We start from the raw sequence: 16,937 nt of genomic DNA, 5'->3' as shown, positions 1-16,937 counted from the left end.
TTCTTGCCAGTTTCAGAGTAATGCATAAAACTTGGTACTTACAATACTAATTCTAATGGTAGAATAAGTGGCACCTACATAAATAACAGTAGCTAATATTTACTGAGCACATGTTCTTCCTGGGTATTGTTTTTCTTGTTTTCAATCTGCAAAACAACCTTAGACACAACTTCTATAAGTTGTGTAAAATCACGTAATTTATTATTCAGATAAGAATACTTTCAAGGAGTGAAAGGGAAGCTATCAACAATCGTGCCAGGCACAGACAGAAACCATGAATGTCTGGGTACTGAGTCTTTTGTCCCATTTTACAAATGAGGAACTGAACAGCCTGCCAAGGTCACTCAGCTAGTAGGTGGAGGAGCAGGGCTCCAGTCCAGGCTGCGGCTCCAAGGTCAGACTCACCCCTTGGTGAAGTGCACCCTGTGCCTTCAGCACTCTATGCTGCCTCATAGAGTACCATACCTTTTAAGTAAGTCTCTCAAGTGTTTCAAATTGTAGTGCATGAACATTTCTATATTTATGAACCCCTTTCGAGAAAACAGCTTAAATCCAAGGGAAATGTGAGTCAAGAGTTCATATTTGTTTTTATTCTAAAATATTTTTAGTTGCTGATATACACAATACCTGTTTTATTTATTTATTTTTATGTGGTGCTGAGGATCAAACCCAGTGCCTCACACGTGCCTGGCAAGCCATTGAGCCATAATCCCTGCCTCCATATTTGTTTCTATTCATTAGCCTGTGGATGGAGCCAACATTGCCCCTGGCTCAGTGAGCAACTCTCAGGCTGTCCTGCTCCTTCCACTCAGGGTTATACACACCAAAAGCAGCAACACCTACCACTAGGACATCCGTACTTAGGGCGACACCACTCGTGTCATGGGTGGTTCACTGACTCAGGCCACCTGGGTTTTTCTCCCACACCATGGACGCCACTGCTCCACTTCACAAAACTGCTTGGTCAAGTTTCATCAGCCCTTACGTATGACTGGAATGGTTTTCAAACACTTCCATGGACAGGAATAATAAAGTAATAAATACAGAGGAGTTTGACATTTTCCTTTCTTTAAAAAATAAATGACAATTGCCCTAAAATTTCAATGAACCAGAATTCGGGTGGGCAGTGTTTTGAGACTGCTAATAGACATGCGGTTTAAGCAATATTGTAGTGCACATTCACATTATACCCCCCCACACAGGTGACATCCACTGTGCTTTCCCTTACTGTTCTATCTGTCCTCACATGACACAGGACTTGATTTGCTACTCCACCAAGGGTCTCTGTTAAATGACACCTCGCCCAATCCCTCCTTCCACTGTGTACTACATCTCTCTCTCCTTTTATCCGAGTTGTGGTGTAACCAAAAATAAATATTTGGTCTTTTCCCAGTTCCTGGCACAGAGTTGCTGAAACCCTTGGCAACTCTAGAATGGAGAGCACCTTTCTTCAGTATGCTAATGAGATGACTCAGGGCAAGAGGGGCGAGTGGACAGAGGAGAGGCCCAGCAAGCGTCAGGATAGAGCTGGGTGCCACAAAGGCAGGGCCAGGATTGGAGGGATGGCACTTCTGGCCCCACCCAACTGGACACGGGTTTAAATCCCCCATGGCCTATGATTTCTAATCAGTTGAGCTCCCATAAATCCTAACAAGAGCAAGCTCCTGAGGCAGTGAACATGTGCACGTGCTGGGACAGGGCCTCACCTGGAGAGGGCACAGAAACCCTGTGCCACCCTTACCTTGCCCGACGCATCTTCCCATTTGGTTCTACCTGGGTTTTATCCTTTGTAATAAGCCAGTAACCACAAACAAAGTGCTTTTCTGAGTTCTATGAGTTGTTCTACAAATTATGAAACCTAAAGAGGAGGATATGGGAACTCCCAAATTTGCACTCAGCGAGGCAGAAGTGTAGGTGTCCTGGGAACCCCATTTGCTGCTAGCATCTGAAATGGGGAAACCTTAGAGGATTGAGCCACGGAGTTAGTGTCAGAACTGAATTAACTGTTGGACACCCAGTGTCACTGGAGAATTGGGGAACAGGTATAAGAAAAAAATATGCATTTCCTGTTGGAGAAATACCCACACATTTGGTGTCAGAAGTGGTATCAGAAAAAACAAAACACATAACTAAGCATGGTGATGCTTGCCTATAATTCCAGCGGCTCAGGAAGCTGAGGCAGAAGAATCTCAAGTTCAAAGCCAGCCTCAGCAACTTATCAAGGCCCTAGGCAACTCATGAGACCCTGTCTCTAAATAAAATATAAAAAAGAGCTGGGGATATAGCTCAGTGGTTACGAATCTCTGGGTTCAATCCCTGATGCAAAAAAAAAAAAAAAAAGAAAGAAAGAAACAAACAAACAAAACATACTAGCTCTTACCACTTCCTGAAAAATAATAAATTTATCTTTCTTCTACTACAAAGCAGATAGCTTGACAGCATGCTTTATCATTAGAACTTTCAACAGTGTCTGAGATTAGTGATGTGTAGCTACTTGCTGAATCAGTGGATGACCACTCTGTTATGGTTTAGATATGAGGTATCCCCAAAAGCTCATGAGTGAGGCAATGCAAAGGGTTTAGAGGTAAGAGGATTGGTTTATGAAAGCCTTAACCTGATCAGTCTGTGAATCCACTGATAGGAATTATTAACTTGATGGTAACTAGTCAGGTAGGGCGTGGCTGGAGGACATGGGTCACTGGGGGTGGGCTTTTGGGGTTTTTATTTGGTTCTTTTTGAGCAGAGCACCCTCTCTCTCATCTCATTGTGCTCCATTTGTGTACAATGAATCCAAGAGCATTCTGTTGTCACATATAACTGATCCTTCTGCCATGATGCTCTGCCTCAACTTGAGCACCAAGGAAAGGAGCCAGCTGTCTGTGCACTGAGACCTCTGACCAAATAAATATTTCCTTCTTAAAACTCTTCTTGTCAGGTTTTTTGAAATGAGAAAACTGACTAAAACCATCAGCCTGCACTTAAGTTTCTATGTAATGACTCTTGGCCAGAAAGCAGAGATTCAGCAAACAAGGGAAGAAAGAAGAAAAATATGTTAAGAGGCCCCCATGATTCATCATTATAAAAGCACAAAATAAAAAGTCTTAAGACAGACTGCAAGTAGAAAGTGACCACAAAACCTAGAGACCCCACAGGAAGACTCCAGGCAGATCCCACAGGAAGACCCCAGGCAAGAGGCATCACCAGGGTGCTGCCACTCAGGACAAGTACTGGGAGAACCAGTGTCTAGTTTGGTCCCTCCACTCCACTGAGTTCCCTCCCTTGTCAAAGGCAAGTGCTGCCCGAGAGACCCCATGAAGTCTTTCCTCCATTGCCATTTGCCAAGAGCTGGATCTTTGGATCCCCAGATCCTTGCATCTTGGCACCTTTTCAAATCAAGCTGTTTCACATACTCTGGGGACCTTTCCTCAGATTTTTGCAGAGATGTGAGATAAACAACTGCAACCTTCTGTAAGATGCCTCATTCAAAGGTCTCAGCTCTCCCGGCCACTCTCCCCAGCTGGCGGGCAGGAAGGAGAGAAGACAAATTGGAACAAGGCCCCAGGAAAATGGCGACATGTGCTCCCCTGTGCAATGGCAGATACATATGCTTAAGAGGCTTGCATTAGTACAACTATGGAAAATCAATGGTAGTTTCTTAATGCAAGGATAAGAAGCATCTAGATCACAAATGGTGATTCTACTTCATATACAATCAGAGAAGTGAAAAATTGTGCTCCATTTGTGTATAATGAATCCAAGAGCATTTGGCTGTTATGTAAAACTGATTAGAACAAAAAAGAAAAAGAAGCAACTAGGTGCTGAAAACCAGTCTACCTAAAGCCAGAAAACCCACTGTTAAGAGAAAGAATGTCATGTGTGGAACCTGCAAGAAGAAACTTTATCATCATCTATGAGCAGCTGGATGAAATTTGTCTCCTACTACTGCAAGTGGTTCTTTAATCCCAGAAAGTTTACAATGCTCATGTACAACAGAAAAGAATATTTACGGTCTGTCCAATCCCAGAGGGATTCCTTCTAGACTCTTCAGTCTGCTGCATCCTGAACAGGAGTGTACAGTGGCAGCATCTGACACAAAGACAACTTCTAGGTCAACTTGGACCAAACCATCAACATGACACCAACATCCAGATTACACTCGCTGAGAGATCTGCTCCAGACTCAGTCACTTCTCTTTCTCAGATTGACTGTGAAACTGCTCAGTCCTATGAAGACCAAATATAGCTCTAACCATCACTTGAAGTGAGAAAAATAACCAGTTACATACACTAAGGCTTTGTCACATTCTCTTAGGCTCTCTGTCTTCTGTGTTCTGTTTTCAGGGACAATTCATTAGCAAGTTAGGAGAGAATAAAGCAAGTAGCTTGTATCAAATTATATTCTTAGTTAAACGTTATTTTCAAAGAACCACTTGACAACTTCCATGCTTTTACTTGGACATTTCAAAAGTGCATAAGTGTTTAAAGCTCAATTCTGTATGTTCTGGCACTTGATTACATGCAGTGTTTACTTCCTGTGCTGAGTATAATGTGGAGACTGTCCACAGAAAGAAGTGTTGTAATTTATAATTGCATGCTACCAGATGGCATCTCTCTTTCCACATCCCTAACAAGGCCCAGAATAAATGTCTTGCATGGATTAGATTCAGAGCAAGGTATAATTTCATAGCTTTGTAGCTTATTTCATTTAAATTTCCCTTACATTTAAAACACAGTAGTCATAATTGGCATTTATCAAGAGCTTGCTACACACTGACTTCTCAGCTGAACATTTTCTTTGCAGTATCTCATTGCAAGCTCTTGATAATCCCCAAGGGAGACCACCATTTCCTTTCTTACAAATGAGCAAGCTGATTCTAAGAAACCTGCCTTGGCTTATTGCGCTCATGGATGACTCAGCTGGGACTTAAACACGGGTCCATTTCCAAACTACAAACTCTCGACACTCCTACTACGTTTCCTCCTTGCATGAAATTAAGTACACTTGCATTTCTATGGATTTGGTGTGTTTGCTGGCTTCCTTATCATTTACAACCTCCATGAGGGAAAGGGATCATGTCTGTAGATTCCCTGAACCCAGCACACAAATCCGACACTTAGCACATTGCTGATTATTTTTGCTAAATAGAGAAAAGTAGAGTCATCCCTCAGAGTCCCCAGAGGCCGGGTCCCTGCCCCCCAAGTCCCTTGTATAAAATGGCGAAGTGTCTGCCCATAACCTGTGCACAACCTCCCCTATACTTTAAATGATCTCTGGATTACTTACAATACATGATATAATGTAAATACCACATAAATAGCTGTCATATTATATTGTTTAGGGAATATTGACAGGGGAAGAAGTCGACACATGTTCAGTAGAGACACAATTTTTTTTCCTGAATATTTTCAACCTGCACTTGGTAGAATCCTTGAATGAAGAAGTCAAGGATATAAAAACCTGGCAGCATTCACTTATGCAAAGAATGACATGTGGATATGCACGTCACTATATTAAAAATGAGTCCATGATTTTAAAAAATCACAGCATAACCTGACTAAGAAAAAATAGATAATTTAACTGTTCTATTTTTCTCTTCTGGTTTTATTTCCAGAGCCTTAGGGAAAGAACAAATGAGTCACACTGAGATACAGGGAAGTCTCTACAGGTAAGCTACAGGAATGGGAAATGACACTACATTATTCTTCAATTCATTAACAAGCAAGATGCCAGATATAAAAACAACAACCTGGCAATTCAACACTTTTTTAGAACAATTTAATGGAAATAAGAGATGAAGGTAAGAAACAAAGTAAACTGACTTGGAGTCTCAAGATCTTGAAAGCTGTCAGTGTGATTCTCTGCCTCCCACTTGGTTTTGGAAGAAGTCACAGCATGACAGAGCAGTCCACGGTTCTTAAATTATCTCTCGTGTTTATAACATTTCTTGAAACTCCTGATCTAACATGCAAGGTTAATGGTGAAATATTAGTACATGGAAGGAGCATCCCTTTCTATTTTGTATTTGAAATAATATCTGGAGCCCAGTAAACATGGACAGGTTTGGGGATCATAAGAGCTGGGATTAAATCCTGATGGCAAAGGAAGCTCAGAATCTGGAACAGAGTCAAACCTCTCTTCTATGGGGCGCAGTGGCACACGCCTGTAATCCCAGCAGCTCAGGAGGCTGAGGCAGGAGGATCACAAGTTCAAAGCCAGCCTCAGCAAAAGCAAGGCACTAAGCACTAAGATCCTGTCTCTAAATAAAATGCAAAATAGAGCTGGGGATGGGGCTCAGCGGTCGAGTGCATCCGAGTTCAATCCCCGGTACCCTTCCCAACCAGAAAAAAGAAAAAGAAAAAAAAAAAAAAACCTCTTTCCCCTTCCTGAATTAACATCAGAAATGAGTGTGAGAACATGGGCCTTCTTTCATATATAGTAACATTTTGAGCGTATATGAAGGGTGGGGGGCACAGAGGTACACAGGAAAGCATTTTGCACAATTTAGAAGGGGAAAAAAACTACATAAATGCACTTTGACTTTACTTCTCACAAAGGCACAAGGCAGTCTGGGGAACAGTCTGAACGACTATGCCAGGATGCAGAGTCCTAGGCCTGTCCCTTCATTTAATCCAGTCTACATTTTACATTAATAATCTAGATTATTAATGAATGGAGATGGGCTTGAGGAAGCATCTTCAAGTGAGAAGAGACCACTCTCCTCTTTCCCAATCCATTTGTAATGATTCCATCTCTGGCTCAGGAGCACCATGGGAAAATTGTCCACAACTATGGAGAACTGAAAATCATTCACGTATATGGACCATGAAGAAGAATTATTCTGTGCATCACAATACAGATGCATATTAATCTCTTGAACATCAAATGTAATGAAAGAGACTTACATGAAAATGCAAAGAAAAAAAAATTCAGGGCAGAAATACCGCAGGAATAATGAAGGATAAATTGTAGTGTCAACAAAACACAATCAGTCTAGGGAGGTCCCAGATATGAAGTCATGGGAAAGAAGCCTGCAGAGGTGGAAGACAGGAAGCTAAGACTGGAAGAGGAGGTCTGGCTCTAGATGAGTGTTAAGCTGTTAGTTCCTCCCCTAAAGCACACCAACACAAAAGATTAAAAAAAAAAAAAAAAAAAAACTCAAGCAAAGCCAGACCCAGCAGTACAAGACTGTAATCCCAGGGACTTGGGAGGCTGAGACAGAAGGATCACTAATTAAAGGCCAGCTTCAAGAATTCACCAAGACCAGGGCTGGGGATGTGGCTCAAGTGGTAGCGCGCCCGCCTGGTATGTGTGCGGCCTGGGTTTGATCCTCAGCACCACATACAAACAAATAAGTTGTGTCCGCCGATAACTAAAAAATAAATATTAAAATTCTCTCTAAAAAAAAAAAAAAAAAAAGAATTCACCAAGACCCTCAGCAACTTGGCAAGACCCTGTCTTAAAATTTTAAAAAATAAAAAGTTCTGGGGATATAGCTCAGTGGCAAAGTGCCCCTGGTTTCAGTTTCTAGTGTATTAAAAAAATAAAATAAAATCCAAGATGATAGAATGAGATGGACATCATTATCCTAGGTTCATGACTGCACATATGCCTGGATGCTACATCCTGTATGACCAGAGAAATGAAAAGTTGTGCTGCGATTGTGGACAATGAATAGAAATGCATCCTGCTGCCATATACACCTAATTAGAAGAAAGAAAGAGAGAATCCACTCAAAATGGAGGCCTGGCTCCACGTAGAATTCAGAGTCTCTGCCTCAGTACAGAAAAACTGTTCACACCTGACTTTTTATCAGCTGTGGGCATAACTAAGGGAGCCAACAGACAGAGGCTCTGCAAACCCTTGGCCCTGTTGCCCCAGTCCATTCCACATAAAGAAAGGTGCAGCGAAGGACTAAACCACCTATGAAAAGAAGCCATAAACCTGGACTTTGGTTCCAGCTTCCTGAGCATCAGTGGACCAAAACTGCCTATCACTGTGCAAATGGTAACTGCAATTAGGAATTCTGAAATTCAAACTCTGCGAGCAAGGGCCAGGGGATGTCTGTGTCTGCTGCCAGCACAGAGTAAGTACTTAAAAATGCTGTTAAACAGAGGAAAGGAAGACAACATAATCCAGTCTATTAAACAACCAGAGGTGGTGCTGACAGGGGAAGAATTTAAAGGCAATGTCCCAACTGAGAGATGCTGGAAATAACCATTAGTTCTCGTTTATTGAGCACTTACTACGTGCAGGCATAATGCTAAGAGCATTAATCACTTTTTTTAATACTCAGAACAACGCACTGTTGGTGAATTTTATTCTTCCTTCTGTTGTATAGATGAGGAAACAGAATCAAAGGACTTCACCATGCTGTCCCAGTCACCATGCCAACAGTGGCAGAGCTAGGATGTGGACCGAGGTGTGAATCATTTTAAAACCGTATTACCCTTGGCTTGGCATGCTCACAGACGGCCTACTCTCCAAAGCAGCCACAGACCCAAGGCAGCCGCACCCTGGAAGGGCAGCAGCACCCCAGAAGGGCAGCTGCACCCTGGAAGAGCCTGCCCAGGCTCAGCACAGCCCACAGGAGGAAGCATGAAGTCCCAGGAGGGTGAGAGGACGCCCCTGCAGCACGCGACATTATACAGCTACATGGCAGATGGAAACAGGCTCCTGACTTCTTCTTTGTCACTTAACCAGTGTCCCGCTCCTCAGTGCAACACGGGGAACTTCACCAAGGACAACAAGCAGCCACATTAGCAAGCTCTCTGCTCTTGTCACTGACCCCCATCGTGCTGACCTTCTGCCACCTCATTCACAGAGCATATGGCTCTTCCTTCCCAGGAGGGTGATGCGCTGTGAAAAACAGAACCAAAAGTCTTTTATTGCACATACTGAAGCAAGGAAGACGATTCACAAGTCACTGCAACACCCCTAGTTGGTTAGCCCACAGAAATTCCATAAACAGCTCCATGTTCCCACAAGGAGTCGGAACACACTGCAGAAAGACAGAAAGAAACAACTCAGCGCACACACTATGCACAACAAGCACCCGCAAAGCACACCGGCTTCTTGTACAGCCACTCTGAGCACGGAGGAGGGGCCCACTCAAGGTTGAAGGGCCACACAATGGTTCAGGGTGCAGAAGGCAAGGCACTCACTGAAGGAACTGCTTGTCCTAAAGTCACCAAAAGGTCAGGCATTGTCTTTCTTATCTTTGGCGCCCCCTAACCTAGCAAAGTGACCTGGTGATTACTGCCAGTGTTCTAAGGGGACCTTGCTGAGAAGCCTCAGGTTCCACTGCAGAGAACAAATATTTCACCAAGGCTCCGCCTCAATGTTACCCACAGAAAATCTTAACCTGATGGACCTTGATACTTGTGCTCAGCATCCAATCTCTTGCCCAGGGACCTTACAGTGGGACCTGTTGTGCATGCCTGTATCCCCCACAGCAAGTGTAGCCCCAAACACACACCAAGTGCTCAGGAATGTGGGCTGACTCTAGTAGACTCTGTCTTGAACCCTGTCCCATGCACAGTGTATCAGCGACTTAAAAACAGCCCAGTCTGTTAGTTATAACAAGTTGGAAGGTAAAGCTACTATAAATCAGACATCCCTAATCTGAAGATCCAAAGTGCTCCAAAATCCGTAACATTTTGAGCACTGAAATGATACTACAACTCTGATAGTTCAATGTCCACAAACGTTATTTCCTCCCAGTATTATTCAAAGTGTTATATATAATTACCTGAAGGCTATGTGTTTAAGGTGTATATGAACCAGATGAATTTCTTGTTCAAACTTGGGTTTCATCCGTGGGATACTGCATTACGTATGTGCAATATTCCACAATCCCAAAACGTCGCAAATCTGAAACTCTTCTTGTTCCAAGTAATCTGGGGTGCCATTCATAGAAAGGGACTTTAGGGATGGGGCTGTAGCTCATCGGCAGAGCTCTTGCCTTGCACATGTGAGGCACTGGGTTCGATCCTCAGCACCACATAAAAATAAAGGCATCCTGTCCACACACAACTACAAAGGGGGAGGGGCTTTATTTTTCACTCATGATATTCAGAGGATTGTATTTATTATTTTTTTTTTTTAGAGAGAGAGAATTTTTTTAATTTTTTTTTTTTTTTTTTTTTTTTTAGTTTTTGGCGTATACAACACCTTTGTTTGTATGTGGTGCTGAGGATCAAACCCGCACGCATACCAGGGGAGCCTGCTACCGCTTGAGCCACATCCCCAGCCCATATTCAGAGGATTGTAACTATGTTGCCCTGAATAGTACGTTAACCCAGGTGCAGCAGAAGAAATGGAGAGAGTTATCTAGTAAGAGAACAAATAAATACTACAATTGCATTCAGGCATCTGGGAACTTCTGTGCTCAGGACAGAGGGAAGATATGTTCCCCTTCTCACTTAGGGCAGGATGAGGACCAGTGAGTCAATACTCCAGAGGGACTGCCTTGGCTGCCCACAGGCACCTTCAAAAGGTGAGACATCTGCTCACCCAGCAACCTGCCAGGTGTCAAAGTTCCTGCTCCCTGGGAAGGTTTTACCCTGAGGCTGCAGGAGCATAGCTGCCCAGGACATTAAAGAAGGGATTCCTGTATCCACTGCTCCCCCAAACTAAGGAGTATAGGGTGCACTTTGGTGTCCTGTTCTCTTTGCTCAAGGAGAATCAACAGTTATAACAAGAGGTTCTGAAGGCAATTTTATTGTGAAGTAGAAACAAAGAATATTTCTATAATAATAGACTAGATAAAACACCATTTTCAAGTAAGAAAAATGTATTTGGAAAATATGTGTGCAGGATGAAAATATCTAAGCTATCTACATTCATGGTTATTTCTATTTCTCAATAGTTTTTTGGTTTTTCTTTTGGTTTTTGTTTTTCTAGATGAAGAAAAAAGTGCAAAGGAGAAACATAGTACTTCTTCTGGAAGATTTTCATCTTCCTCTAAGGAGAAAATGATGAAATTATTTTCTGAAACACAGTCCCAAGAGGCTGACATTTTGATCCCCTTGCTTTCCCTTTAGCTCTTCTTAAAAAGAGAAAGTTTTAATATTTATTTTTTAGTTTTCGGTGGACAAAACATCTTTATTTTATTTCTATGTGGTGCTGAGGATCGAACCCAGCACCCCGCGCATGCCAGGTGAGCGGGTTACTGCTTGAGCCACATCCCCAGCCCAATAGATTTTTTTTTTTTTAGGGCTGGGGTTGTGGCTTAGTGCTAGAGTGCTTGCCTAGCATGTGTGAGGACTGGGTTTGACCCCCAGCACCACATTAAAAAATAATATTTTATATATATACTTTTTTTAGTTGTAGATGCACATAATGCCTTTATTTTATTTATTTATTTTTATGTGGTGCTGAGGATTGAACCCAGTGCCTCACACTTGCTAGGTAAGCGTTCTACCACTGAGGCACAAGTAAGCCCTCCCCTTAGCCCTTCTTAAGTATAATTTGCAGCCACATTAATATTTTATGAAGTGAATGCCATTAACATTTCCAGGCTGGTTTGCATTTTCAACAAGAGGCTACTCCTTCATCTGACTGACTGTACCTGCCCTAGGAATGTCCTCATTGAAAATAGTGAGTAAAGGCCTCAGGGGAGGTAAGGACTCCCCATTGGCTCTTCCCTAGCACCTACTGGACACTGGAGGGTGCTTGCAGAGCAGGTGAGCCTGTGGGTGGGCGGGGCAATCCCAGCAAAGGCAGAGGATGGCGTGACTTTGACCTTTTACCTTTAGTGCCAGGCTTTGTCTTATCAAGGGCCATCTAGTGCCACAGGGAGAGGAGGACTAGAAGACAGTTTGCGGAGCTCTTTAATGTTTTCTTACACACTGAGACATGCATCAGTGGGAGGCCAGAGGCGGGATGTAGGGAAGAGGAGCGATTCAAGCATGTGGTCTGAGACACAAAAAAGGAATGCACGCGCAAGCCAATTATGGGATGGCAAAGTATCTAAGCAGGGTTAACAAGTCTGGCACCTGCCCGCATGTGGATCTCAGGTCAGAGGACTGGCATGTGCCCAAAGTTCATTTAACATGCCACATGTGGATAGGTGAACTTCAAAACAAGTGATGATCAAACTCTACACCACCAGGGCACAAAAGGTAGGTTTACAGCTTCTCTCATAAATTCTACGCCAAATGGAAACAGCTCTGAGAAAAGGTGCACATTTCCAAAATGTCCAGCATTAATATAATCTACTGTACAACCAAATCCAAATCCATTGTGTAACGGATTCATTTTATTTCTGTTGACAGAAACAAAACAGATCTCTAGCTAACATGTGGCAAGCTGCAAGGGTGAGGAGGAACACACTCTGGAACACTTTGTTCCCCCGGGGCTCCTATGTTAGGACGACTGATATGCCAACAAAAAACACAGGTTGGAGGAATACCAAGAAATCACCACTTACAGAGCCAGATACAGTGGTGCATGCCTAGAATCCCAGTCAGTGGCTCGGGAGACTGGGGAAGGAGGATCAAGAGTTCAAGGCCAGCCTCAGCAACTTAGTGAGGCCCTGGCTGAAAAGAAAAAAAGAAAAAGGCCTGGGGATGTGGCTCAGTGGTAAAGCCCCTGGGTTCAATCCCCAGTACAAAAAAAAAAAAAAAAACCCAGAAAGAAATCATTATTTATAATTTTCTTTCCCTTGCTTCCACGGGTCAACATTCCTCATTATCCCCCGTACAAGCATATCAATAAAACAGCCAAAACATAACATAAACAAAACATGGAAAACACCAACAACAGAGCCTTCAAAGTATAGAAAGTATTTTCCCACACACTAACAAACTTAATTCCACAACAGTTTCATGGGAGGGGTATCATTATTCCCAATTTGTACATAAGGAAGTTTAAGAAATATTTTAAGTTTAGAAACATAACTTTATTATTAAAGTTATTAAACATTATTATTAAAATATTATTATTATTTAAAACTAATATTTTGGGGCTGGGATTGTAGCTCAGGGGCAGAGTGCTTGCCTAGCATATGTGAGGCACTGGGTTCGATTCTCAGCACCACATATAAATAAATAAATAAATGTCCATCAACAACAACAAAAATTAAAAAAAAAAAACAAAAAACCCTAATATTTTGACTAATTCCAAGACTGGAGTCTTTCCCTGGGGGCAGGGGTGGCAGGGGAAGAGAAGCCCCTTAAGTGCAGCAGTGTTTTCTTAGAGCAGGAAGAAAATATTTTAGATCACTCTGTCCCATCACATCTCCGTCTTCCTCAGAAACCAGCCTGGGACTTGTCTTCTGAGGGCAAGGAGGCTGATGTTGAGAAACTAGGATGTTACATAAGGTCTACTTTTTTTTTTTTTTTTTTAGAAAGCACTACGTGCTGTCACAGATTGTATGGATTTTGCATTTAGGCAACTGAAAAAAAAAAAAAATACAGACCACATTTACCAAAAAAAGAAAGAAAGAAACATTAGCAGGGCATGGTGGTGCATGCCTGAAATCCCAGCAACTCAGGAGGCTGAGGCAGGAGGATCACAGTTCAAAGCCAGCCTCAGCAACTTAGTGAGACCCCAAGCAACTTGGTGAGACCCTGTCTCTAAATAAAATAGAAAAAGAATACTACTAAGCCATACCCCAACTCTTTTAATAAAGTGCCTCTGGGTTCAATCCCTGGTACCAAAAAAAAAAAAATAAAATAAAACATTATTGGGTTAAAATGTATCACAGTGATGGCCACATTGTGGGCAGCACCTGTGTGGAAGGACGAAATGCCATTTTAACATGGGAGCTCTGAAACCACCAGAAAAGGACAGCCACGGGGACACATATACACACCCAGCACCAAACCAACCCTCACTTCATATGGTCAGATACCTCATCCTCTCAGGACTGTGTGTACACAGCACACAAGGCTGCTTCCATAAACTGCTTTTGCCATAAACGACTGCCCAATAAAATAAAAATTAATGATTAACTTTTGCTCCCTGAAAGCCACTGAAGAAGAAAACAGGTGTTTCCTGAATAGCCTTTGCATAGAGGGAACTGACTTTTCCCAAGCTCTATAAAAACCTTTACAAGTATTTGCCACCAGGACTTAGTCTTGGAGCTAACATAAATATGCGACACCTGAAGAGGTCAGATTTTGGGTTGAAATGCTTACTAATCATAGGCGTATTTGGAGTCAAAATTTTCCTTAAAAATGCAAGCTCCTAACCAGCGTTTGCTTTTGAAATGCCTGGAGTCTGAACAGTGATCCCACCCCCTCCCACCATTTCTACATATCTGGAATTGGAATACTGAAGAATCAATGACTACAAAGTAGGTTCTTTGCTAAGCACTAGAGATACGCAGCCATTAGGGAAGAAAGGCAAATAAATTAAAACCTAAAAGAAAAATAGGAATTAATCAGACCAGACAGGAACTACTTGAGCTGGAATAATTTGAGCTCAAATCCCAGAGAGAAGGGAAACCCAGAAAGGTGACCTTATTTTCCCTAGAGGTCAACTGATTCAAATAGCAGTAGATGTGAAAGAGGACTTTCAATAGACTCACAGCCTAAGGGGGGGGGGGGGGAGTTCAGGCCCTGAAAGGAGGAGAAACCATGGTAAAACCCCCCAGACAAAGTGGCTGGCACTTTGAAGAACTCTTCCCAGGCTGAACTGAAAATAGACCGGTCCTCAAGGGACTAAAGCTCAACTTCAGATCTCAATTCCTGACTGCACCGAACTAAAATGAAATAGAAGTATCCAGAAACAAAGGCAAATATGCTCTAGAGAAGGATCAAACTACATAGATATCAAATAACTTCTAAAATTTTTTATATACAATGTCTGGTATTCAATCAAAAATAACTAAACACGTGAGAAAACAAAATGTGACCAAAAACCAAAAACAACAACTGACATTCCTTATCAGAGGAAGACATTAAACAATGTAACTAAGGGGCTGGGGTTGTGGCTAAGTGATAGGGCGCTTGCCTAACATGTGGGAGGCCCTGGGATCGATCCTCAGCACCACATTAAACTAACTAAATAAAATAAAGGTATTGTGTCCAACTACAATCAAAAAATATTTTTTTTAAATGATAACTAAAAAAACAGTGAAATAATAGTACACCTTGAACACAACAGATGACATTTTTGAAAAGACAATACCAATAAAGCCAGAATTAAAAATAGGTAGTCAGCATAGATGGATGAATGGGCCCAAGTTGAGAAAAACAGACCAAACCGGTTTAGGTCCAAAAGGTTCAAAACTCTGCTGAGGGAGATTGAAATGTTAATGTCCCCTGGCGGATACTGCCCTTCCCAAAGAACTGTTAATAAAGCAACCCCTGAGCAAACAGGGAACTGCTAATTAATTCACCCTGCACCCGGCTTCCTGCTGGGATCACTCCCCCCACACACAACCCCACCCCTTCAGCCCACCTGTTTACCACTTCTTCCTTTCCCACCTGCATCTCCCAGTCACATGTACAGGATGAAGGAAAATGAACAAGATAAGGGGCAAGAATGTAAAAGAACAAAGAAAACTTTAGATGTATAAAGGGATGGGACTTCCTCACCCCAGGGATTCCACCTTTTGGGTCCCCTTCTTCCTTTGGGGAGAAGTCTGTTCTACTACCCTTTAAATAAAGCTTCTTCCTTTCTACTCTCCACTTGCCTCAGGTGCTTGTCTGATGTTACATTTCAGCATTCAGGGGAGCAGGACTCCAAGGTAAGGATAACTGGAAGTTCACCAAGTGTTGAAAAGAACAGTGTTGTTCCTTTTCTTTGGTTAAAATCGAGGTAAATATAGCAAACTGTTAACACATCTTCAATCTAAGTGGTAAGTACATAGGTAACTATTATACTATTTTCTGTACTCTTCTGGATTTTTGTGACATTTCATAATTAAATGTTTAAAAAAGAAAAAGGTGTGGCTAAAGAGAGATGAGCAAGGGCCAGATTATTTTAGGCTCCAGAAGTCATATTCAGAAATCTTCATTCTGCAGACAGTAAGAAACCCCTTATGATTTTAAACAGGGAGGTGACAGCATTTGACTTGCTCCATGAAGATCACTCTAGTTGCAAGACAGCAAACGGGGTGAGGGTAGGAAGCCCAGCTGCCAGGAAACCTGGTACAATAAGCCAGGTGAAAGATGATGACAGCTCGTGCACTGGAAATGAAGGAAAGCTGTAAAGATCCGAAGGACGGAGTGAGTTTTCTTCAGTCCTTACAACTGCTGCCCGGTCAAATCAAGGCCACTGCGACAAAACACAAATCTAAAGTATGAGCAATTTCATTAGAACAAGGGCAACTTCCAGGACACAGCCTAGGACTGGTAAAATAAAAATTAAAAAAAAAAAAATCTGAATTTTTCTGCAAATCCTTAGAAGAAGCCCCAGCAGTTATAAGACTGAAAGCTAATAAGCACTCAGCTCAACACCAGATGGCCAGATAGATACATTCACAACTTGCCAGGATTTCTGAAGCCTTGTGCACCCTTCCAAACATGCAGATGCTTTTTATCTGAGAGGGAAAAAAAACCTATTTCTGATTCTGATAGCAAATGCCAAGTCACATTTTGCCAGTAGAGAATGGCATCCACAAACTCCCTGAGAATTTTGCAATCTTATTCTCATTTTGAAGAGACAGGCTGTCTTTCAGTGCTACTTCCATAGGTCCCCCAAGAAAGTAAAAGAAAAAGAGGGAGAACAACAATTTCTGAAGAACTCAGCTGCTGTCTCCATACCCAAAAAAGTAGATCTGTGTCTCTAGATTATGCACATTTTTTTATGTGAGGACAAATTAAGCATATCCAACAGAAACTTATCTGCACTTTCTGAAAAATGACCTGAGTCACAGAGTCTGACAGGTTCTTCAATAACTCTGAGCTTTTTGACCCTCCAGTAGGGAGAGGCTGGAAGAATTCATTTTCCTTATCATTGTGTTTTGTGCTTGTCCAAAAGTATTC

The 16,937-nt window shown here is 42.2% G+C and overlaps 1 protein-coding gene across 3 annotated transcripts in view; it reads right to left on the bottom strand.

Moving 5' to 3' along the window:
* Nucleotides 1–16,937, bottom strand: part of Sumf1 (sulfatase modifying factor 1) — an 80,055-nt gene that overhangs the window by 19,389 nt on the left and 43,729 nt on the right. The gene's annotated exons all lie outside the window — the stretch shown is intronic.

The sequence above is a fragment of the Callospermophilus lateralis genome, chromosome 20 (genome assembly GCF_048772815.1).
Source record: "Callospermophilus lateralis isolate mCalLat2 chromosome 20, mCalLat2.hap1, whole genome shotgun sequence".
NCBI lineage: Eukaryota > Metazoa > Chordata > Mammalia > Rodentia > Sciuridae > Callospermophilus > Callospermophilus lateralis.
Note: the sequence above shows the minus strand (reverse complement) of the source record. Positions and strands in the feature narration are given on the sequence as shown.